General features: G+C 47.0%; 1 long non-coding RNA gene across 1 annotated transcript in view; it reads right to left on the reverse strand.

Moving 5' to 3' along the window:
* Positions 1–351: 351 nt before the first annotated feature.
* LOC126183841 (uncharacterized) overlaps positions 352–26,519 on the reverse strand; it is a 44,168-nt gene continuing 18,000 nt past the window's right edge. The window contains exon 3 of the long non-coding RNA XR_007536820.1: positions 352–485. This is a non-coding gene — a long non-coding RNA (uncharacterized LOC126183841). The remainder of the gene's footprint in view (positions 486–26,519) is intronic.

The raw sequence follows: 26,519 nt of genomic DNA on the forward strand, positions 1-26,519 counted from the left end.
CATTATATATAAGCAATCTGAAACCATCCTGTGTCTCTGAGCATCTTTCATGTATACAACCTTCTTTCAGGATTCTTCAGCCAAGTGTTAGCAATGATTAAATTATGTTCTGTGTAAAATTCTACCATACAGCTTCCTCTTTTATTCTATTTCCCAAGTCCACAGCCTACTATTTTTACTTCTCTTCCTTGTCCTACTATTTAATTCCAGTCCCTCATCACAATGAAATTTTCCCCTTTCTTAACTATCTGAATATCTGTCCCTTACCATAAAATCTGAAGTTGGAATAACCACAGTGCAACAAAACCATTAAAATATTAGTAATATGACTTTATTCTCTTTACCTTCAGAACTGCATTAGAATTTTCAGGTAATTCTGCTGCTGGCATTTTTTTCCGTGGCTGTTGAGGATTTTTCACTCCCCTTGACTCCTGCTCCTTTTGTCGCCTTTCTGCTGCCTCCGCCATCTGTTTCCGTTTTGTTTCCTGAAATTAAAAAAAAGAAAGGTTCAATGGTTGCTATACATTATCACCAATGTACAAGGTGTGTTAAAAAAAATATTAGGATTTTTGTAATTTCATGAACTGTATTAGTCCAGTTCACCCAATTTTGATTTGTTGTGTTGGTAAACATGTCTGAAACATGTCTGCACACTGGTAGCCACATTGGACGTTTGGTCTATCATCAGTTGTCATGAAGGTTATGTCTCTCGGCTTACAACTGAGGATTACTGATTTGTTTTAAAAATGCATCAGAGAATTTGCAATAATTTTGCTATAAATATGGAATAAAATTTAAGAGAGTTTTAGAAATGTTTACCACTGTTTTTGGTGAAACGTCTATGAGTAAAACTGGGATTTATGAGAGGTATAAGCATTTCCAGGATGGCTGTGAAGAGGCTGAAGATGACCAACATTCTTGATGCCCCAGAACAATAACCACCAAAGAAAAGTCGGTAAAAGTTAGAGAAATGATTATGAACCATCACTGACTCACTATCAGAGAAGTTGCTGATGGTGTTGGTATATCAATCAGCTCCTGCCTTGAAATTCTTTCTGATGTTTTGGGTATGACACATGTAACAGTAAAATCTGTGCTGGAGGTGTCAAATTGCGAGCAAATCCAGTCGTGAATGGATTGCTAGGGAGTTACCAAATAATGTCAACAACGCAAAACTACTGAAACGTGTCTCAAAAGGTAATGAAACATGAGTGTATGGGTATGACATCAAAACTAAGGCTCAATGGTCTGAGTGGAGGCATCTGGCAAGTGTGGTCGAATGTCAAGACTATGCTCACCGTTTTCTTCAATTTTAACATCATAGTGCATCACAAGTTGTTGCCAAAAGGTTAAATCATCGCCAACAAGTACTATCTACAAGTTCAGTGGCATTTGTGGGAAGCAATCAGAAAAAAAGGAACCCAGATTTTTGGCAAAAAAAATTTGTGGCTTTTGCACCACAATAATGCATTTGCTCACACTTCATTGCTTGTTCACGAATTTTTTGTGGAAACTGACACCATAATGATGCCCTAGCCTCCCTATTTGCCAGATATTTTTCTGTATCCAAAAACAAAGAACCTTCCAAGATTAGACAAGATTAAAAGCACATCGCTGAACGAGCTAAGTGCTAACCCAAAGATCAAATTCCAGAAGTGTTTTGGGGATTGGAAGAAATGCTGGCCCAAGTATATAATATCTAACTGAGTCTACTTTGGAGGAGATAGCATTAATATAAATAAAAAAATATACTTATTTCTGGAAAACGAAAATTCCCAAGATTTTTTTAACATTCCTCGTATAAACTGAATTTTGCAGGAAAGTCTGCACAGTGCAACTTGCAAACCATAAAAAGGATTAATAGTCAATCAGCACAATGTAGCTGTACACATGAAAGAAGGGCGGGTGGGGTTGGGGGGGGGGGCACTGGGGCAACCGTGGGGGGGGGGGGGGGGGGAGGGGCGAGAACTGGGTGGCGGGGGCTGTGGGGCAAGACCAGGTGGAGGGTGGGTGGGGACAGTGGGTTAGGCTGGTGAGGGGGTGGTAGGGAGAGAGGGGGACAGAGAAGGGGAAGAGAGGTGTTGGTTGGTTGGATTAAAAGAGGGGGAAAGGGACCAAACTATAAGGTCATCAGTCCATTGTTCCAAATAAAACAATGCAACAAGTGTGAGATAAAACAAACGAAACTGACAACACAAAACAGAATGAAAGGAAAAATCCCAAGAACGATGAAGGGCAACAAACATGTAAGTGGACAAAATGGGACAAGTAAAACACAGGAACGCAAGAAATGGGATGAAGAGATTAAATTAACAAAGCAGATTACCATGGCTGGCTGACCATGAGAATAAAGAAGTAGAAGCCAGCCACTCTGCAACCATTAAAACATCCACCCTAGCACTAGGGTGGCGGACAAAGAACATGTGCTAAAACTTAGGTCAAATGACAAAACCCACCCTCACGAATAAAACGTAAAACTATATCAGCCAATGAGGCGTTGTCAGATAAAATCAGCGGAAATGAGTCCGGTAACCCAAGAATTCGTCGTTGGGCAGTAAAAGTGGGACAGTGTACCAGAATATGGGCCACTGTCAACCAGGCACTGTACCAACACTCAGGTGGGTCTTCACAGCGCAGGAGGTAAACGTGGGTCACCCAAGCGTGGCCAATGCAGAACCGGTAGAGAACAACTGATTCCCTCCGAGAGGCCCTCATGGAAGTCCTCCACACATGGGTAGTTTGTTGTGTGTACTGTTATGCCATTCCATCTCCCAGAGCCGAAAAACCCTGCAGGGTAAGACAGAACGCAAGTCAGGCTCAGAGATGCCTATCTCCAGAAGCGGTTTCCACATAGCTTGTTTGGCCAGCCTGTCGGCAAGTTCATTGCCTGGGATGCCGATGTTTCCTGGGGTCCACACAAACACCACTGAACGACGGGACCGATCCAGGACACAGATGGACTCTTGGAGGGACACTACCAAAGGATGGCAAGGGTAGCACTGGTCAACAGCTTGTAGGCTGCTCAAGGAGTCAGTACACAGAAGAAACAATTCCCCGGGGCATGAACGGACAGTTAAGTGCATGAGAGAGGGTCACCAGCTCTGCAGTGAAAACACTGCAGCCATCAGGCAAGGAATGCTGTCCAAAAAGTCCTCTGGGGATGTAGGTGAAGCCAACATGAACATCAGCCATTCAGCCATCAGTGTAAACCACTTCAGAGGCCCAGAACACGTCACGAATCGAGAGGAAGTGGCAGCGGAGAGCGGCAGGAGTAACCGAGTCCTTAGGGTCATGCAAAAGATCCAGATGAATCTGTGGCCCAGGTGTACACCATCGAGGTGTATGCGGACAGACCCTTTAGGGGGGGATCCCAGTTCAGACAGAAGGGATCACAAACGAACCACAATCGTTAGCCCTGACCTGGGACGCCGATGCAGGAGATGAACTGCCATGGTTGGGAAAAGAAGATGGTAATTCAGATATGCAGGAGAACTACGAATGAATGCAACATATCTGGCAAGCAGTTGTGCACGTCGGATCTGCAACTGAGGGACTCCAGCCTCCACCAGGAACTGGTCACCGGATTTGTTCTAAAAGCTCCTGTCACTAGGCGAACACCACAGTGGTGCACTGGGTCAAGTACATGCAATGCTGAGGGTGCTGCCGAACCATAAACCAGACTCCCATAGTCAAGGCGGGATTGAACAAGGTCTTTGTAGAGCTGCAGCAGAGTAGAGCGATCAGCACTCAGGCAGCGGAGGGCATTGAGGTGCTGCCAGCACTTCCGCTTAAGCTGACAAAGGTGATGTAGCCAAGTCAACGGGGTGTTGAAAACCAATCATAAGAATCGATATGTCTCCACTATAGTGAGTGGATCGTCATTAAGGTAAAGTTCTGGTTCTGGATTAATGTTACGACGCCGACAGAAATGCATGACACACGACTTTGCGGCTGACAACTGGAAGCCGTGGGCTAGAGCCCATGACTGCGCCTAGGGAATGACTCCCTGTAGGTGCCACTCAGTACCACCAGTACTGGAGGAGCAGTACATAACGCAGAATTCATCTACATACAGATAGGGTGAGACAGACAGCCCTACAGCTGCTGCTAGACCATTAAAGGTCACTAAAAATAGAGAGAGACTCAATACGAATGACATTCTCATTAGTAGGGGGGGGGGGGGGGGGGGACTATGGGAGGCACGGATTTGGCCACGGAAAGTATGGAGAAACATGAAGATTTAGATAAAAATCGGGAGCAGGCCTTGGAGACCCCACTCATACAATGTGGCAAGGATATGATGTCGCCAGGTCATGTCGTATGCTTTACGCAAGTCAAAAAAGACGGCAACCAGATGTTGGCGTCTGGAGAACACTATTCGGATGGCAGACTCGAGAGACACAAGATTATTAGTGGTAGAGTGCCCCTGGCGGATGCTGCCCTGACATGGAGGCAGTAGACCACGTGACTCCAAGACTCAACCCAACCGCTGACAAACCATATATTCCAGCAGCTTACAAACAAAATTGGCAAGGCTGATGGGCCGATAGCTATCCACATCAAGCGGGTTTTTACCGTGTTTGAGCACCAGAACAATTTTGCTCTCCTGCCATTGCAATCGAAAGACACCATTGCACCAGATCCAGTTGAAGATGACAAGGAGATGTCACTTGTAATCAGAGGAGAGATGTTTAATCACCTGGCTGTGCATCCGATCTGGCCCAGGAGCTGTGTTGCAGTAATGTGCAAGTGCACTGAGGAGCCCCCACTCCGTAAATGGGGTGATACTGGGTTCACTGTGGTGTGTAGTTAACAAGAGGACTTTACATCTGCCATTTGAGGGTGCGAAAGGCTGGGGGCTAGTTCTCCGATGCAGAGGCTCGAGCATAGTGCTCAAGCCAAGTGCTCAGCAATCGTGTTTGCATCGGTACATAGCACGCCATTGATGGTAACACCAGGGACACCTGTAGGGGTCTGGTACCCAAAAAGACACCTGATCTTCATCTAGACATGGGAAGGTGATGTATGGCACCCATTGGTCAAGACGTTTCTCGACCAACACTCCTGCTTCCGTCATTTGATAAGTTGGCGAATGTGGGCACAGAGCAACTTAAAGGTTATCAGTTGCTCTAGGGAAGGGTGCTGTTTATGTCACTGTAGAGCTCACCGACACTCTGCAATTGCTTCAGCGACTTCCAGCAACCACCAACTGACTGTCTTTCACTGGGGGCACCCTAAAGAGCAAGGGATCGCATTATCTGCCGCAAAAACAATTGTGGTAGTGACCTGCTCAACCATCAAATCGATGTTGCCATGTGGGGGAGAGTCAAAGGTGACATCAGACGTGGTAGTTTCCCAGTCTGACTTGTTTAAAGCCTATCTGGGCGCGCATCCGTGGGCCCGACACCAGGGCAGTGACAGGAAGAGGGGGAAGTGGTCACTACCACACAGATCATCATGCTCTGTCCAGTGGATACATGGGAGAAGTTCTGGGCTGCAAATTGATGAATCAATGGCTGAGTAACTCCCTCGAGCCACACTGAAATGTGTGGTGGCCCCAGCATTTAAGAGGCAGTAGTCGAACTAATACACTAAAGTTTTGACATCTCAGCCTTGCCATTAAGCATGGTGTCACCCCACAAGAGGTTATGCACATTAAAATCTCCCCAAAGTAGGAACAGTTTAGGGAGTTGATCAATTAGTGCAGCTAATACATTCAGGGGTACTGCACCATCTGGAGGAAGATATACATTGTAGACAGTTATTTCTTGCGTTGTCCATATTCGACAGCCACAGCTTCAAGAGGGGTTGAAGGGGCACAGTCTCACTACAGACTGAGTTTAGGACATGAACGCAAACTCCACCTGACACTCGATTATAGTCACTACGTCAGAGAGCAGGTGTAAAGTTTAACAGTTGCTGCAGCTCAGCCAGGGAGTGGAAAAAACTGCTGCAATTCCACTGGAGGATGACATCATGGTGAGACTGGGAAGGCATGGAGCATTCAATGAGGCAGTTTACGCCGCAGTATCACTTGCTGCCACCGACTTTTTGCCTGAGCAATCTATATCCATGGTGTCTGAGGGTCCAGCGAGATCCAGGTCCTCAGCGGACAGCAGAATCTCCACCCCATCTTCAGACACAGAGCTTGTAGGCAGTGGTGGTGTGGGTACCAACACAAGTTCCTTGTTCTTGGGGGTCTTCTTTTTCAATTTCTCACACTGTTCCTTGGGTTTCCCTGGCTGAGAGGACTTCACTGAAGCAGTCTCCAGGACTGAAGATTAGCATGAAGCCCTACAACCAGCTGCTTTTGGGCTCTTCAGCCACTGGCTGGTGTCATCTTTGCCACTGCCAGAAACCTGGGAAGGGAGTGACCCAAGGGATCCCTTCCTAGCGAGAAGAGCCGAAGAAGCCTTATGTTTCTCTGGCTCAGAAGTGGGGACTGAAATCCCCAATGGGTTTTTTTTTTTTTTTTTTTGTGGTTTTAGGGCGCAAAACTTCTGTGGTCATTAGCGCCCAGCCCGTGACTTAAGACAGTAAAAAGCCGAAATTGAAAACCAGCAGCAATGGGAACAAACTCATAAAATTGGAGAAACTAAAAGTAGAAAGAATGCGTAAAAATCCACTACAGACAGGGGGTGGTTGTCCCCAAAAAAAAAAAAAAAAAACTTCAAATGACTGACGTCATTTCACTGTCACTAATAAACTGGAGAACGCGGTCGGCTGAGCGCGTGTCATCCGCTAAAATCGACGATAGATCAGGCGATAGCTGTAGATGGGAGCATAACGGATTAAAATAGGGGCATTCAATTAAAAGGTGTCTGACCGTCCACGGCTGAGAGCAGTGGGGACAGAGTGGAGGAGGATCACCGCTTAAAAGATGTCGATGGCTAAAAGGACAGTGCCCTATCCGGAGTCTAGCTAAAATTACCTCCTCCCGACGACGCGTTCGGGAGGAAGAGGTCCAAGCGCAAGGAAGGGCTTTCACTTCCCGCAATTTATTACGGGGAAGTGTTGACCAATGCGCATGCCATAAATGAGCAACTTGGCGACATAAACCGCTCCGTAGATCGGTGAAGGGAAGCGACTGAATAGCTGGCCGAGGAAGAGAGACTGCAGCCTTGGCCGCCATATCGGCCGCCTCATTCCCACAGATACCAGCGTGTCCCGGGAGCCAGAGGAACGCCACCGAGACGCCCCCCAGGTGGAGCAAGCGCAGACAGTCCTGAATCCGGTGGACCAGAGGGTGCACAGGGTAAAGAGCTTGGAGACTGAGGAGAGAGCTGAGAGAATCGGAGCAGATAACGTACTGTATCCGCTGATGGCGGCGGATGTAGTGGACAGCCTGGAGAACAGCGTAAAGCTCCGCAGTATAAACCGAACACTGGTCGGGAAGTCGAAAGCGATTTGGGGTGTCGCCAACAATATAGGCACTCCCTACACCTAATGATGTTTTCGAGCCGTCGGTGTAAATAAACGTGGCATCCGTCATTTGTGCACATAGAGCAGCAAATGCCCGACGATAAACAAGTGTAGGGGTACCATCCTTGGGAAATTGACAAAGGTCACGGAGCAGGCAGATCCGGGGACGGAGCCAAGGTGGTGCTGTACCCCAAGTTATCAAGAAGGTTTTCGGAAAGCGGCAGGAAAGAGAATGGAGCAATTGACGGAAGCGGACTCCCGGGGGTAGTAGGGAGGAGGAGCGGCCTGCATACCCTACATCAAAGGAGGCGTCGAAAAAAAGGTCATGGGCTGGATTAGCAGGCATGGAAGACAGATGGCTAGCATAACGACTCAGGAGGACTGCTCGCCGATTGGACAGCGGAGGTTCAGCAGTCTCAGCATAAAGGCTTTCCACAGGGCTAGTGTAAAAAGCTCCAGACACTAAACGTAATCCACGGTGGTGGATAGAGTCGAGACGCCGAAGAATAGACGGCCGAGCAGAGGAGTAGACTATGCTTCCGTAATCCAATTTTGAGCGCACTAAGGCGCGATAGAGGCGGAGAAGGACCACTCTGTCCGCTCCCCAGGAGGTACCATTCAGGACACGGAGGGTGTTAAGCGATCGCAGACAGCGAGCCGAAAGATAGGAAACGTGGGAGGACCAGCACAGTTTTCTGTCAAACATAAGACCCAAGAATTTAGCGACATCTGAAAACGGAAGGTTGACAGGACCTGGATGTAAGGAGGGCGGAAGAAACTCCTTACGTCGCCAAAAATTGACACAAACGGTCTTACTGGGTGAGAAATAGTAGCCGGATTAGATGCTCCACGAGTGGAGGCGATCGAGACATCCTTGAAGACGTCGTTCAAGAAGGCTGGTCCGTTGAGAGCTGTAGTAGATCGCAAAATCGTCCACAAAGAGGGAGCCCGAGACATCAGGAAGGAGACAATCCATAATTGGATTTATGGCGATGGCAAACAGTACAACACTCAGCACGGATCCCTGGGGTACCCCGTTTTCTTGGGAGAAAGTACGGGAGAGAGTAGTGTTCACCCGCACCCTAAAAGTGCGCTCTGCCATAAATTCGCGAAGAAAAAGGGGCAGCCGGCCTCGAAAGCCCCAAGAGAACAGTGTGCGGAGGATGTTCTCTCCAGATCGAAAAATATTGCTACCGTTTGGCGTTTCCGGAGAAAATTGTTCATGATATAAGTGGAGAGAGCAACAAGATGGTCAACTGCAGAACGATGCTTCCGAAATCCGCATTGGGCTGGTGTTAAAAGACTGCGGGATTCCAGCCACCAAGCTAAACAGTAATTCACCATACGCTCCAAAACCTTACAGACACTACTCGTGAGAGAAATGGGGCGATAGCTAGAGGGGAGATGTTTGTCCTTTCCAGGTTTCGGAACAGGAACGACAATAGCTTCCCGCCACCGTTTGGGAAAGGTACTGTCGGTCCAAATTCGATTATAAAGGCGAAGGAGGTAATGCAGACTAGGGGTTGATAAATGCAGCAACATTTGGACATGGATACCATCCGGTCCTGGGGCGGAGGAGCGAGAAGATGAGAGGGCATGTTGGAGTTCCCGCATGGAGAAAACAGTATTATAGCTTTCGTGATTTTGAGAGGAGAAAGCAAGAGGTCGCACTTCCGCTGCACGTTTCTTCGGGAGAAACGCTGGCGGGTAATTTGAAGAGCTCGAAATCTCAGCAAAGTGCTGACCCAACGAGTTAGAAATTGCGACGGGGTCCACTAAGGTATCATGCGCGACAGTGAGCCCAGAGACCGGGGAGAAACTAGGCGCGCCTGAGAACCGTCGAAGCCGACTCCAAACTTCCGAGGAGGGAGTGAAGGTGTTAAATGAGCTAATAAAGAATTTCCAGCTTGCCTTCTTGCTATCGCGGATGACGCGACGGCATCGCGCACGGAGCTGCTTATTGCGGATACAGCTGGCCAAAGTAGGATGGTGACGGAAAATGCGAAGAGCACGTCGCCGCTCACGTATTGCATCACGGCATGCCTCGTTCCACCAAGGAACTGGGGGGCGCCGGGGCAATTCGGAGGTGCGTGGTATTGAACGTTCCGCAGCTGTAAGGATAACGTCGGTAATATGTGTGACCTCATCGTTGACGCTGGGAAAGCGACGGTCATCGAATGTCGCTAGAGACGAAAAAAGTGTCCAATCGGCTTGGGCAAACTTCCAGCGTCGCGGGCGCATATATGGCAGTTGAGGCTGCAGTCTGAGGACACATGGAAAGTGGTCACTCGAGTGTGTATCATCAAGGGCGAACCATTCGAAGCGCCGAGCTAGCGGAACAGTACCGACCGCAAGGTCCAAATGAGATAAGGTTGTCGTGGAGGCAGACAAAAATGTGGGGACCCCAGTGTTGAGGCAAACTAGATCCGCTTGGTGGAAGACGTCTAGCAATATGGAGCCACGTGGACAAGGATGTGGAGATCCCCAAAGCGGGTGGTGAGCATTGAAGTCCCCAACCAGCAAATAGGGGGGTGGAAGCTGACCAAGAAGATGAAGGAGATCAGCTCGTGCCATTGGTGTGGACGATGGAATGTATACAGTACAAAGAGAGAACGTGTATCCGGAAAGGGAAAGACGGATGGCGACAGCTTGGAAGGAAGTGTTTAAGGGGATTAGGTGATAATGGAGAGTATCATGGAGAAGAATCATGAGTCCTCCATGGGCTGGAGAGCCTTCAACAGAGGGGAGATCATATCGGACAGACTGAAAATGAGGGAGAACAAAGCGGTCATGAGGACGCAGCTTTGTTTCCTGAAGACAGAAGATGACCGGCGAGTAGGATCTTAAGAGGATCGACAATTCATTCCTATTGGCTCGAATGCCGCGGATATTCCAGTGGATAATGGACATGGGGTGAACAGAAAATGGAGGACTGTGACCAAAGTTGCTGTCAAGTCAAAGACTGCTCGGAGCTAGCGACCGACAGCATGGAATGGCAGTCAGCCGAAGGCAGAAGATCCTGATCCATAGGTTGGTCAGGAGCAGCTCCTGCCACCAGCGATCGGCCGGTTGATCGGCCACCAGCAGTGCGCCTCGGCGACACAGAAGACGGCCGAGGGCGATTTCCGCCAGGTGGTGCTGTAGATGGGACACGCCTTGGCGGAGAAGGAGAGGAACTGGGTTTCTTTGTAGCCTTCTTGGAAGAATGATGTTTAGATGAAGGAGGAACCGATGGTTGGGAAGTTGCGGTACGTAAAAACTCTTCACGAGTATGCTCTTTTTTCGAAGACTTGGCGTCCGACTTTTGGGCTCGAGATTTAGCAGAACCCGACGAAGGGTGAGCCATAGAGTGGGCAGGCGAAAGTGGTGAGGTTGAACGAGCGATCTTTGCGCTGGCCGATCTGACGACCGTGGCACTAAAGGTGAGGTCGCAAGTCTGCGTGGCCGCCTCCTTTGTTGGCCGAGGTGAAGCAAGGACAGTGCTGTATTTTCCTGTCTGAGGCACGGTGGGCTTGCGACTGGCGAATAATTTTCGAGCAGCAAAGGTCGACACCTTTTCCTTCACTCTTATTTCCTGGATGAGCTTTTCGTCCTTAAAAACGGGGCAATCTCGAGAGGAAGCAGGGTGGTCACCCATACAGTTGATGCAGCGAGGGGATGGAGGTGGACAAGCACCCTCATGGGCCTCCTTGCCACACGTAACACATTTGGCCGGATTGGAACAGGACTGGCTGGTGTGATTGAACCGCTGACATCGATAGCAACGCGTAGGGTTTGGGACGTAAGGGCGAACGGAAATTATCTCATAGCCTGCCTTGATTTTCGATGGGAGTTGAACTTTATCAAATGTCAAGAAGACAGTGCGGGTTGGAATGATGTTCGTGTCAACCCGTTTCATAACTCTATGAACTGCTGTGACGCCCTGGTCAGACAGGTAGTGCTGAATTTCTTCGTCAGACAATCCATCGAGGGAGCGTGTATAGACGACTCCACGCGAGGAATTTAAGGTACGGTGCGGTTCCACCCGGACAGGGAAGGTGTGGAGCAGAGAAGTACGCAGCAATTTTTGTGCCTGGAGGGCACTGTGTGTTTCTAGCAACAGGGTGCCATTCCGTAATCTGGAACAAGACTTTACAGGACCTGCAATTGCGTCGACACCTTTCTGAATAATGAAAGGGTTAACCGTGGAGAAGTCGTGACCTTCATCAGACCGAGAAACAACAAGGAACTGTGGCAACGATGGAAGAATCGTCTGTGGCTGAGACTCAGTATACTTACGTTTGTGAGCAGACATAGTGGAAGGTGAGGAAACCATTGCGGAAGAATCCCCCATGATTACCGGCGTCTCCGATGGCGCGCTCCTCCCTTGTGGGGGCCCTCTCTGAGGGCACTCCCGCCTTAGGTGATTGTTCACACCTCAGGTCACACCTCCCGACAAACGGACGGAGGGACCAATCGGCACTTTCGGAAGGTATCAGCTCGGGTAATCACCCCTCCCTGGGCCTGGCCGTTACCAGGGGGTACGTACGTGTCCTACCTGTCTACCCGGGGCAGGGAATTACGCGTTACCCCGTCACCGGCTACGCACAAAAGGCGTGGGTCGGCCTTCAGACACGCACAGGGAGGAAGAAAGATCAAGGGAAAGGAAAGAAGAGTGGTCTCAAACGCCGCAGCGGAGAAAAGGGAAAGAGAAGAGGTAAGGAAAAAGGAAGGACAAAGGAAGGAAGAAGACATAAAAGCAAGGAAGGCGAAGAATGCAGTACATTTACGAGCGTCCGTCTCCGGACGTAGGCACAAACCATACTCCCAGATGGGGAGAAAGGGAAGGAAAGAGCCAGAGGTGAGGGGAGGAGGGGCGAAGATAGGGATGGGGAAGGATGCGGAAAGGGAAGGTATGCAGCCCGGAAAGGAAGGAAGGCCACATTAGCTCGGGGTCCCGTGCTCGCTACGCACGTATCCACAAAAGAGCTGTGGACCCCCTGGGGGGTCCCCAATGGTTGGGAGGGGAGAGGGGGCGGAGGTGTTGCTCCCAAAGTAGGTGGTGCAGGAGCAACAGGGAGCGAAGTGACCCCCACCATCAAGCCATCAAGGGGGCAGGTGTAGTCTCCCAGTTCTGAGAGGTGACATGAACTTGAGGAACTGATGGAATGACAACTGTTCTCATAGCAGCAGCATGTGAGGAAGTCATACCCACAGGATGTAGGCACTCAAATTTCCTCTTAGCCTCAGTGTAGGGCAGTCAGTCCAAGGTCTTATATTCTATGATTTTCCTCTCTTTCTGTAAAGTCTGGCAAGCAAGGTGAGTGATGCTCTCAGCAGTTGACACAAATGGGAGGTGGGGCACATGGGGTATCGGAATGCGATGGATGTCCAGAATCTCAAGAGGTGGGGCTTTAAGTACAGTGGGAAGACATATGGCCGAACTTCAAACACTTAAAGCACCGCAGGGGGAGGGATATATGGCTTGACATCACAGTGGTAGACCATCACCTTCACCTTCTCAGGCAATGTGTCACCCTAGAAGGCCAAGATGTAGGCACTGGTGGCAACTTGGTTATCCCTCGGACCCCGATGGATGCACCCGACAAAATGAACACCTCGCTGTTCTAAATTGGCACGCAGCACATTGTCTGACTACAAAAGAAGGTCCCTGTGTAATATAATACCCTGGACCATATTTAAGCTCTTATAAGGCGTGATGGTAACAGCAATATCCCCCAACTTTTCCCAAGCTCATGACTGGGCAGAGGATGCTGTTTTTATCAAAACTGATCCAGAGTGCATTTTGGACAAACCCTCCACCTCCCCAAACTTTTCCTCCAAATGTTCCACAAAAAACTGAGGCTTGATGGACATGAAAGATCCCCATCAACTCAGGTACATAAGAGGTACCGGGGCGATTAAGCTTTACTGCCATCCTTAGCCTGGTGTTCCTCCCATGGTGTGGACAGGGAGGGGAATGACTTGGCGTCATATTTCTTAGCACTGAAATTAGACTTTGCCCGCTTAGAGACTGCTGGTGTTTGACCACCAGCAAGAGATGACGTACTACACTTCATGGTTTGTCATCCGCCCTGATGACACCCACTCCGACCAGGGGCCCTCCCCATGGGCACCACCCAGCCGCAGAAAAGGCCACCTGGCAGGATGGCCATTGCCGGAAGTCCCGATGTCCCAGGGTGACGGGCATCTACTCCTTGGCATACATGGGGATTCAAAGGCGCAGGCATCAGCAGGGTGATCCCTGTGTTGTCAGGGGGCTACAACCAACAGGGTACATGGCGGCCCCACCACAACAAACTAGCTACCATACTGGATATGAGGTGCAAAGAAGTCTATGGTCATCGTCAGCACAGAAAGTGACACTGCATAGTGCATGGCGGAAAATGTGTGCAGGAAGGTGTCTTCGCCCAAGAGATGGAGAATGAGCGGGACTGCAATGCAATGACGAGAAAGTGGGCTAAAGATCTCAATGCACAATAGACACGATGCACCATGTAAGGCGCCCTTCCCCAATTGGCTCTGCCTTCAGGAAAATTTCGAAAAATTGACTTCAAACCCTACAGGGGACCACCAGATAAATGCCGAAATGTGAGAGACTCCTTTTAGTCACCTCTTATGACAGGCAGGCATACCTTGGGCCTATTCTAACCCCTGGACCTGCAGGGGGGTGGGGGTGGGGGCGGGGGTGGTGGGGGGGGGGGGAGAGACAAGCGCGTACAAAACTGTGCGAGCACAAGCATGCTTGTGTGAGTGTGCCCATGCACACACTAGTTCAAAAAAGTGTGTGTTTACCTTCACTCGTAAAAATTTTCAATCTACTGAACTTCACATTACCATAAGTATAATAGCAAACTTAAATACATTGAAATAATGATGACCAAGTCTATTTTCCACATTAGAAACACATTTACTGTAGTTGCTGTTTAGGAGCTGAGAACTTAGAAGAGGCAGATGGGATGATCACTACCCAGAGATACGAGAAGCAATGAGAATGTATACAGAACTGCAGTGAGAATGTTTAGCAATAGTTAAAATCGAACAAGATACGAACAAAGAGCAAGACAGAAACTAGGAAAGAAAATACACCTGAGGCCACAAAACAAATTCAAAAACCATAGCATCAGTGGAGAAGAGAGAAGGAGTAAATACCGATAGGGGCAATACAGGTGTAAGAGATGAGTGGTGGGACAAGAGCACCTGTAGTTGAGTGACTTAACCTAATAAGGTCTGAGCAGTAAATGTGATGAAGAGGTCAGGGTTATTTTGTCACAGACCATGCTCTACAGAAGGTATTTCATGACACCACAAACCTAATCTGTGTCCACACATCTTCACTGACAGCTTTGTGCTCACATGTTGATATGAAAGGACAAATAACAGTTGTACATAATGTGATGTATACCACAGGTTGCCTTAAAAATGGGTATCTTTATGACTGAGCAATTCTTACCAGCAACATAGCAGAAGATTTTAGTAAGAGAGTGCACTAGCCCCAGTCTCGTAGCTGAAGTGGCCATGTGGATATGAAGCATTAAGATGTGAAGAGTGTGTGTGATCTATATATTGCAGAGTTTGGAAAGGGTGGTGTGAGGTTGCCCAAAGTTACTCAGGGTTGTATGGAGAAAAGAATGGCTAAGTTGGATTTAATTTCAGAATAAGATGTCCTACAATGGTGAACACTGGTTAAGACATTCCACTTGTATTTGGGAGAAGTAGATTCCAGATCTCTCTCTGGCCATTCAAATTTCCTTTGGAAAGGACATAAGCCGATTTCTTGCTCCTATCTTTGTCGATCCCTATTGACTTCACTGCAATCGGGTGTTAAACTTATCTTCCTTCCTTGCTGTAAGCAAGCTTGACATAGTTTAATGTACTCTAGCAGCACTGTTTTCTGAAGAGCAAGTAGTACTACAGTCACTGGAGGTGCAACATGCCTGAGGACCAGGCTGGTGAGAGAGTTTGAGTTTTCATGCAGCAAATCAGCATCTACACCAATATATTTGTCAAATTCCAAGGATGTAGGAGGAAAATTTCACATGAAGAGGATGACATTTAACATACTGCAAATACTACTATTTGTTATGGGTTATATGTCTTTGTCGATAGATAATAATACAGAAGAGTCCATGGAATCTGCACAGTTCGGGAGGACACTGTTCCAAGATGCCCTTCATCACCAACAGGCTGCTGATCATACAGCCTACTTCCCATAAAGGACACAACACAGACTGGCCACAGTGATTAGGCCTATAGTGTATTCAATGCTTTGTTGTTGGAACACTAAATGATGGGCCTCACCCTCTGCATACTTTGTCTGGACTTGCTCTTCAGAACACTACTAACCTTGCTCCGATGTAAACACTTCTAAGCAGTCATTGTTGTGCATCAATCACTTAATGAACTTAACATGTTCTGTAATACTATTCATGATTGTTAAGAAAGCAGATGTTGATGTAGATGTAAATCTAGTGAGGAGAATTCTTGTACTCTGGAGTGCAATACGAAGAAATGGATTCAGTGTCACCAAAAATTTTTGAATATCAGCAGCAATCACTGTTACAACATTCGCAATATGTGGAACAGCAGTACAGGCATCAGATATAATAAGAAGCATGTCATCAGGTATGTTTGAACAACAGCTGCTCCTGCTGGACTGGTTGCTGCAGCAATAAAAAAATCGTGAGCATCTGTTTCATCAGCACCACATCCTCTGTCTTCAGTCCTGTCCACAACATCTGCACCTTTCAGTAAGCCAAAGGAACCTCTGTACTCATTGAACTAATCTGACAACACTTCCACACTTTCCATGTGACTGATCAACAGGTTCAAATATTTTTTTCTCTCTTACTGAATGCAGATCTTTAATAAATGATACAATACATTTTCTTATCAAGGAGACACTATCCTTTCCCTTGTACAGATACATGTGACCTTTAAAGTTATCAATTTGTAACCATTTCCAGCTTGTGATAACTAAAGTTGCATCAGAGTGAATCATAGTGTTTTCATTACTGCTAGGTTTCATGCTTTCCTAGGTTAAGTTGCAATTGTTGTTATACCTGGCACAAATGTCAGTCATATGCAAACTCCTTCAAAAGTGATATATTGTTAAGATCTACTAATGCAACAGGAGGCATTAAAACTGTAAGATCCCTCTGTTGACTAATTATCACAGCATTCAGTGTGCCACAAGCTATTGGCAAAGCAGTTGCAATAAAAGCTGGACATTTCCGAAGTATAATATTCACCTCATTACCACTTATCAGATCTTTCCAAGTAAATACTGTGTTGCACAGTTGTGCTTGGCCATAGCAAACCATCAGGAAATAAAGATCTTTGCTGGCACAGTGTCACCCAACCAGTTGTGTACAATAAGAGGTGATTTTTGCCCTGAAATAAAATTCTCACCACAATGTCATTTATGGTTAAAATCAAAACCATCACAGCAATGTTATGCATATCCATCTTTTTCTAATGTTTTGTTCTTCATGACTGATCAATATGCCCAATGCAGCAGGAAACTTGCAGCTACTGTAACAAATGTGGATACGTATCTCACTATGTCAAAATTGAACACCAGCAAAAACTGAACCCCTATTTCACGTAAGTACCAATATCAACAGTATGAGATTTTCACTCTGCAGCGAAGTGTGCGCTGATATGAAACTTCCTAGCAGATTAAAACTGTGTGCCCGACCGAGACTCGAACTCGGGACCTTTGCCTTTCGCGGGCAAGTGCTCTACCATCTGAGTTACCGAAGCACGACTCGCGCCCGGTCTCACGGCTTTACTTCTGCCAGGCTGTGGCTAAGCTATGTCTCCGCAATATCCTTTCTTTCAGGAGTGCTAGTTCTGCAAGGTTCGCAGGAGAGCTTCTGTAAAGTTTGGAAGGTAGGAGACGAGATACTGGCAGAAGTAAAGCTATGAGACCGGGCGTGAGTCGTGCTTCGGTAGCTAAGATGGTAGAGCACTTGCCCGCGAAAGGCAAAGGTCCCGAGTTCGAGTCTCGGTCGGGCACACAGGTTTAATCTGCCAGGAAGTTTAATATCAACAGTACTACGCAGGCTCTAAAACATCACATCAGCTTTCACTTTAACTCCATCCAAAGAATCAGAAAATTGATTTTCAAGGAGCTACAGGGTCATCTGCCACATTAATTAACAAGGCTACATGTTAACTTAAGTACTTGGTATAACCCTGTTGTTATCCTAACAAACAAATGTCTTCAAATCACTGTAAATCATCCACCCCTCTAACTGGGACCACTCTAAAAGAGAAAATGATAGAAGCTGAAAGGGGAAAACGTGCACTAAAAGGGAAAAAAGAAGTAGAAGGTATTAAAATAATATAGCAAATGGCCTGGGCTGGCTGATCACAAGAATAAAGAAGGATGGGCAAGCCACTCTGCAACACACTAAAATGTCCAGACTAAAAATACATGACTACAGATACACAGCTAGGGAAAAGATGAACACCAAGGCACGCAAACAGCAAAGAAAGAGCAAGGAAGAGTTGAAATGGAGGGAGGGTGAAGGTCTAGGAGAGAAGGCCAGACGCCCTCCCTTAGATTGAGTGATAAAAACCTGGTTCACAAATGAAACGTAAAAGTAGATCACCCATCGAAGCAGTCTCCCTAAAACTGTAGGAAAGGTTAAAAGTCCGCCTCATGGAGGGCTAAAACTGGGCAGTCCAACAAGATGTGGATCACAGTCAAGTGGGAACCACAGCAACACTGAGGTGGGTCCTCATGATGGAGGAGGTGACCGTGAGTCATCCGAGTATGTTTGATGCGGAGCTGGCAAAGGGGAATGGAGTCCCTGCCACTGGCTCATATGGATGACCTCCACACATTCATTGTCTCCTTGATAACACTTAGGTGTACTGAGGATGCGTCATTCAGTATCCCAGATCCTGAAAACTTTACTGCGTAAGACTGATCGCAGATCAGTTCCAGGATCAGTTTACCAGTAGCCTGTTTGGCCAGACTGTCAGCAACTTCATTTCCTGGGATCCCGACATATCCAGCAGTCCAGATGAAGGCCACTGAACATCCACGGTTTACGAAGGCATAAACAGAGTGCTGGGTAGTTGTCACCGGAGGATGGTGGGGGAAGCAGTGGTCAAGAGCTCGTAACCTGCTTATGGAGCCACTACACATGAGGAAGCAGTCACCTGTGCAGTAACTGATGTGCTCAAGAGCACAAGAGATGGCTACCAACTCTGCAGTGAAAACATTGCAGCCATCTGGCAAGGAGCACTGTTCAGTATGTCCAGCATGAGCAGCAGTGACCTCTACATGAGCATCGAGCCATCAGTGTAAACTATTTCTGAGCCCTGGAACTCACCAAGAAGAGAAAAAAATGGGCAGCGGAGGACTTCAGGAAAAAATGAGTCCTTTGGGCCTTGCACCAGGTTCAGATGAGGCTGGGGCTGAGGCATGGATGATGGAGGTGTATGCGAGTGGACCCAGTGGAAAGGTGGTAGAAGGGAAGACTCGAGTTCAGTGAGAAGGGACCAGACACGGACAGCAATTGTAATCCCTGATCTGGGCCATCATTGCGGGAGATGGATCACTGTGTTAGGAAAAAGGAGACTAATTGGGATGTTGAGGCTAACTGCGAATGTATATGGCAGAAGTGGCAAGCAGTTGCTGTCACCTGATCCGCAATGGAGGAACCCCAGATTCCACAAGGAGGCTGTTCACTAGGCTCGTTTGGAAAGTTCCCGTCTTAAGTTGAACACAGTGGCGTATAGGGTCCAGCATCCACAATGTTGAGGTCAAAAGTCGAATTACACACCAGTCTGCCATCATCAAGGACAGGACTCTACCAAGGCTTTCTAGAGCTGCTACAGTGCAAGGCGATCTGCACTCTAGCTTGTATGGCTAAGACAGCGAAGAATGTTAAGATGGGGCCAGCATTTTTGCTTAAGCTGACAAAGATGGGGAAGCCAAGACAAGCGGACATCGGAAACCAGTCCTAAACAGCAGTAAGTCTCCACTATGTTAAGTACTTGATTATCAAGGTAAAGTGCTGGATGAGGGTGGGCAGTACGCCAACGACGGAAGTGCATAAGGCAAGTCTTGGAGACTGAAAACTGAAGCTGTGACAGAGTCCATGACTGCCTTTCAATGGCTCCCTGCAGTAGACGTTTAGCCACACCAACAGCAGATGAACAAAAGGAAATACAAAAGTCATCAGCATATAAGAAGGGTGAGACTGACGACCCAACTGCTGCTGCGAGACCATTAATGGCCACTAAAAACTATGGGACACTCAGAACAGAGCCCTGCAGGACCCCATTCTCTTGGACATGGGGGGGGGGGGGGGGGGGGGCAGGACTGTGAGAGGCACCAACTAGAACTCTGAGGGTGCAGAGCGACAAAAAGTTGTGTGTAACAGGCCCCAGAGATCCCACCCGTGCAATGTAGCAAGGATGTGGTGTTGCCAAGTGATGTCATAGGCTTTTGTCAGGTCAAAGAAGACAATAATAAGGTGTTGACAGCAGGAGAAGGCTGTTCAGATGGCAGACTCTGGGTATACCAAGTTGTCAGTGGTGGAGCATCCATGGCAAAAACTGCCCTGGGACAGAGCCAGAAAGCCCCGAGACTCAAACAGCCAACACGACTGCTGGCTCACCATCCAGTTGAGTAGCTTGCACAGAACATTGGTGAGGCTGATAGGATGATAGCTACCCACATCTAGCAGGTCCTTACCAGGTTTTAGCACTGGAATGACAACACTTTCCCACCACTGCAATGGAAATTCTCCACCGCTCCAGATGCGGTTGAAGACCGCAAGAAGATGGCACTGGTAATCCACCGATAGATGTTTAATCGTTTCGGGATGGATATGGTCTGGTTGAGGGGATGTGTCATGACAACTGACAAGGGCACTAAGAAATTGCCACTCACTGAAGGGAGTATTATATGGCTCAGGGTGATGTGGGGCAGCAGAGGTGCAAGCATAATGCTCAGCAAGACACTCTGCAATTGTGTCTGGGTTGGTATGTACAGCTCAATTTGTGGAAATTCCAGGTATAACGGCAGGGGGCCTGAAATCCGTAAAGGTGTCTGAACTTATCCACACCTGGGAAGGAGAGCTTCAGGTTCCAATGGTGGAGACATACTGTTCCCAACACTCCTGTTTCTGTCACTTGATGAGTTGATGAACCTGGGCACGGAGCTATTTTAAGGCAACAAGGTGCCCCAGGGATGGGTGCCGCTTATGACGCTGGAGGGCTCGCCTACCATCTCTATTGGCATCTACAATTTCCGGTGACCATCAAGACACTGTCTTCCATTGGGGGAAACTTGAGGAACACGGGATTGCCAATTCAGCTTCAGTAACAATGGTAGTAGAAATGGTCTGGATCACCTCACTGATGTCACCACGCAACAGAGATGAAGGTGAAACTCCCTGGCAAATTAAAACTGCATGCCAGACCGAGATTCGAACTCAGGACTTTTGGCTTTTGTGGGCAAATACTCTACCATCTGAGCTACCCAAGCATGACTCACGACCCATCCTCACAGCTTCAATTCTGCCAGTACCTCATCTCCTACCATCCAAACATCACAGAAGCTCTTCTGCGAATCAAGCAGAACCATCTCATTCTGGGAGATGAAGGTGTCCCAGTCAGCCTTGGTAAGAGCCCATCTGGTCAAGCATCCAGGTGCGTGATGCTCGGGGGGGAAGGGGGTGGGGAATAGGGAGACTGGAAAGTGGTCACTACCACACAAGTCACCATGAGCTCTCCATTGGACAGGTGAGAGAAGGCCAAGACTGAAAATCGAGAGATCAATGGCCAAGAATGTTCCATGTGCAACACTGAAATGAGTGAGGCCACCTACATTTAGGAGGCAAAGGTCGAGTTGAGTTAGTAGATCCTCGACATCTTTACCATGGCCAGTAATCTTTATTCCACCGTGCAGATGGTTATGGGTGTTAAAATCACCCAGAAGTAGAAGAGTTGGGGGAGGGGGAGGGGAGTTCAGAAATAAGGGCAGCCAACACTTGGTGCAGCACTTCACCATCTGAAGGAAGGTAGATGTTACAGATGGTAATTTCCTGCTTTGTCCTCACTGATGACCACAGCTTCTAAAGGTATTTGAATGGGCACAGGTAAGGACATAGGTACAGACTCCACCTGACATCCTGTTACAGTTATTACAGATTTTGTAGTACCTCCAATAGCCACAAAGGGCGAGGGTCCTCATTGCAGGAAACCAGGTTTCTTGAAAGGCAACGCAAAAAGGAGGTGTAATGAAACTTTCTGGCAGGTTAGAACTATGTGCTTGACTAAGGCTCGAACTTGGGATCTTTGCCTTTCGTGGGCAACAACTGCTCCACCCACCGAGCTAACCAAGCATGACACACAACCCATCCTCACAGCTCCAATCCTGACAGTACCCCATCTCCTATCTTCCAAGCTCTCCTGCGAAACTAGCACTCCTGGAAGAAAGGATATAGCAGAGACATGGCTTAGCTGCAGCCTGGGGCATGTTTCCAGAATGAAATTTCCACAAGTATGCACTGATATGAAACTTCCTGGCAGATTAAAACTGTGTGCCGGACTGAGACTAAAACTCAGAATCTTTGCCTTCCACGGACAAGTGTCCTACCACCATTCTTGAAGCAGGTGTACTGCTAACGAGTTGTCTTAATTCAGCCAGGTGGGAGAAAAAATCCGCCCAATTCCACTGGAGGATGACACTGTCTGTAGTCTGGGATGGCACAAAGGGACCAAGGAGGCAGTTTATGCTTTAGGGACACCTGCTGCCACAGGTTGAGTGCTGGTATCCAGTATCATTGTGTCTGAAGTGTTGGTGAGACCCAGTTCCTCAGGGGATGCTAGAATCTCCACTTCATCGTCAGATGTGGAACTGTTAAGGAGTGATGGGCACTGGAGTCTCATGTTTCTTAGCCAATTTCTTCTTCATCGGTTTGTCCTCTCGCTGCTCTTTAGGGGCTTGCTGGGAGGACTTAACTGAAGTAGCGACAGTAGAAAAGCACGAATCCCTTTGATCAGCATCATATGACTCCTTCAACCACTGGCTAGTGTCCATTTTTGCACTTGTGGAGACTTTGTAAGGGAGAGTTCTGAGGGGCTGGTTCCGTGCGAGAGGAGCCAGATAAGCCTGTTGCTTCTTCGGCTGAGATGTGGGGACTGATGTCCTCGGCATTTGGGGAGACGTTGCCCCCCAAAGTAGAAGCTCTGGGAGCAATGGAAGAAGTGCCCCCAACCACCAAGGAGAGGGGGGGCGGGGGGCGGGGGGTGTAAGTGTAATCGGGAGGCCCTGATGGCCCACTGTACACTGTACGAGGCAGAGACGAGGAGACTACTATCGCCAGTGAGAGTGATGTCGACACAGCTTCAGCATACAAAGATGTCAAGCGAATGGGGTACAACCATTCATATTTCCATTTAACCACTCAGTAAGCCAGCCGATCCAGGATCTTGTATTGGATGCAGTGGACGTCAACATTCTCGACATGTGGCACTGCAATTGCACCGGGAGGATATGTGCCCAAATTTCCAGCACTTAAAGCACCACATAGTGGGAGGAATGTATGGTTTTACGTCACATTGGTATACCATCACACTGACCTTTTCAGATAACGAGTCACCCTCAAAGGCAGAGATGAAGGCAACAGTAGTGACCCTATTCCCTTTTGGATCTCTATAGGTGCACCGGATGAACTGAACATCCCGCCATTCTAAACTGCTCATTGTCACCAGAGCTGCTAAAATTTTCTAAGTCAGTTATCGGTGCAACATTGCAACTGAGTGAGTTACCATTTGACTGACCGTTCTCAAGCAGTGCTGCTGCGTTCATGATGCCGTTTCATAGTTACTATAGGCATCGTAGGCATGAGCCTCCTGTTCATAAAGTTATTGATAGTGTGTTAGTGACTGCATCATCCAAAGTTGGAGCACAAGTTACTTTGCAGGGACCATCATCGTTTGTCGGCTGTGTGTTTAATTTTACTGTGACAAGACAGGCAACATGGTAATGGTTGGATAACTGCTGCTATAGTGCACTGCTCTGATGCTAATACAGTTCCTGGTCTTGAGTGTTTCAACAGTCATGATGTAATAGCTTATTGGACATTTAAGACTGGAGAGGTATATAACAGATATAGGTCATTCTTATTTTGTTTCTCGAATGCCTTTGGTTTTGAGGACTAGGAATTGTCATAAGCTAAACGAGTCTGAGGAAGTTTCCATTTGGTTTAAAGTCAATTTACATTGTAAAAGCATTAAGATTATTAGTGAGGTAACATTTTATTGCTGTAATTGAATAGTAAAGGTTAATAAAATTACACACTGATCTTGCCAACAGCCGAGACGCTATTTGTTTTCTTTTGTAGCACCTCTGGGCCCCTGCATTCTCTGGGTCATAGGATTCTCAATACAGTACCCTGATGAGTGTATCCTTGCCATCGGACTGCAAGAGAAGGTTGTGATGGAGAATAATCCCCTCAACCATGTTGGGGCATTTATGGGGGGTGACAGAAACGGAATATTACCCAGCTGGTCACAGGTGATCAACGTCCAGGACTGGTCTGGGAATGCTGTCTGAATCAGGACCGCCCCATTTCTCATTTTGGACAGTGCAGCCAGTTCCACAAACATATCCTCCAGGTTTTAAACAAAAAAATAGAGGCTTTGTAGTCAGAAAGAAGTCCCCATCTGTTCTGCTGCACACTGACCACTGAGACAAATAAGGCTCTTTTTTCCACCGCCCTACATTCCTCCCATAGTTTAACTAGCAAGTGGAACCATTTGGGATCATACATCACTGCATTATAGTCCACCTTGCTCTTCTTAGAGACTGCTGGGGACAGTCAGTCACCAACAATAGATGACTTGGTACGCTTCATTGCGGGTCAACTGCCCTGATGCCACACACTCTGATCAGGGGCACTCCCTATGGGCGCCACCCAGCCACAGGAAAGACTACCTGGCACAATGGCTATTACCGGGAGTCCTGATGCCCAAAGATGATTGGTATCTACTATTTAGCATACACTGGAGTTAGCTGCTCAGGCATCAGCAATGCGTTTCCTGTGTTGTCAGAGACTACGACCAAGAGGGTACATGACAGCTCCACCACGTTGGACTGGCTACTGGGCTGGATATTGGGTGAAGAGAAATCCAATATTGTCATGGGGGCAAAAGGGCACAATGGACAATGGAAGTAGATGATGTATCCCATAAGGTGTCCTCACCCAAATAGCTTGAGTGCTGGTAGAGTTGCAGAGCCATGGCAATAAGAGGTGCAGAAGGTCTAATTGTTTGATGGAAATATGGTGCACCACATAAGGCATCCTTCCCCAAATGGCCCGCACTTCGGAAAATTTGGAAAAATGGAGGTCAAACCCTGAAAGGGGACCATAACTCAGTAAACCAAAAGGTTGGACACTCCTTATAGTTGCCTCTTACGACAGGCAGGAATACCTTGGGCCTAGTCTAACCCCTGAACCCGGTAAGTTATTGAGACTGGTGCTAGACTGTTGCCATTACGTAGCAACACACATTTTAAACTTCTCTTACTTGAGTCAGTGAAGACCATTACGGGAGAAGCTTTGTAGATCACCAACTTCTGCTACCACCTTTGCAAATTAAATTGGGACTAACAAAACAATTTACAAAGACACTGAATAAAAACTGCACTTGTTTTAAACACCTAATGAACATGTTTTCTGTGCTCTCAGAGGCAAAAGCCAAAGAGGATATATTTGTAGGACCACATATAAGGGAACTAAGTAAAAATATAAGTTTTGAAGCAAGGAAGCATAGATTGGTTTCAAAGAAGTAGCTCAGAAGTTTTTGGGAAATGAGAAAGATTCAAATTAAGTGGAATGCGTGAAAAACATGCTGGAAAAATATAGAGTATTAGATACACTTCCTTTATTCGCATTTAGACATGTTTCCAGAAAAAGTTTGGGCAGTGACTGAATATGTGAAAAATTTCACCAAGACATTAAACAAATGGAAAGGAGGTATCACTAGCAATGGACTGCATCCATGATGGCTGGCTATTGTTGATTGTTGCAACATGATAGTCCTGCACAACAGAAGAGAAAATGTGGCACAAGAAGTGTTTCATCCAAACAATATTTTTACTATTAATTGTTTGCGTAAGTGAACAAAAGGATTGAATTTGATGTTTTTCCTTTGAATCTGATATGTTACAGTAAGTCTTAAATTAGTGTGTTTTTACTTTTGTGTACTAAATTTTCTCTTCTATGAAAATAGTGCAACACAATATGAATTTAAATCATGCTTAGTACATTATATTGGTCTGACAGCTCGTAAGAAATGCTGAATTGCTGCTTTAAAACACATTGTAAGCCTTTGTATTAAGTACAATTTTTGACTCCTGATGCGATACATGGAAACTGATTACGTAAATTGTTCGTCTTCAACATATGAAGTAAGTACTTGGATTTCAAAAAGGTCACAAAATTTTTTTGTTGGTTTGTGTTCTTGGCAAGCCAATGCAGGTGCAACTATTGCCAATGGGCTCCCGATCATGGCTATAATAAGCTGGACATAATTTTGTTGTCAATATGAAAGGATTTACAAATGCCAATAGTGTGGGTTCCATTTAAAATACAAATTATCACAGTAGTAATGGAACAACCCACAGCTGGCAAGAGAGATTACAGATTCAATGGCCTGAGAACATACCAAATGAACACTTAATATGCACCTTTCTCCCTCCACTGCAAATATTATCAAGACATTACAGTAAGCACTCTGATGAACGAACACTGAATATTAGTTCCAAATCTGTCACCACAAGCACCGCACAGACGCAAGAGACAAAGAGACATATGAGAATAACAATGATGAAAAAGCTACCTTGTCACCATGCATAATAGTCACTCTTATACGGCAATACTGAAAAGTTAAACACCCTCACCAGTTTTGAGCTGAAAACCATTCGGGTACACAGTCAATCTTCCTCACACAGCTAACACCACATTGTGTAGACTATGTCAACACAGCCCTAAAGTATTATTTCATCACTTTTGACACATCATTCCATTTTCTTTACGTTATCAATATGATATGAAGCACTA

The sequence above is a fragment of the Schistocerca cancellata genome, chromosome 4 (genome assembly GCF_023864275.1).
Source record: "Schistocerca cancellata isolate TAMUIC-IGC-003103 chromosome 4, iqSchCanc2.1, whole genome shotgun sequence".
In the NCBI taxonomy this organism is placed as follows: Eukaryota; Metazoa; Arthropoda; class Insecta; order Orthoptera; family Acrididae; genus Schistocerca; species Schistocerca cancellata.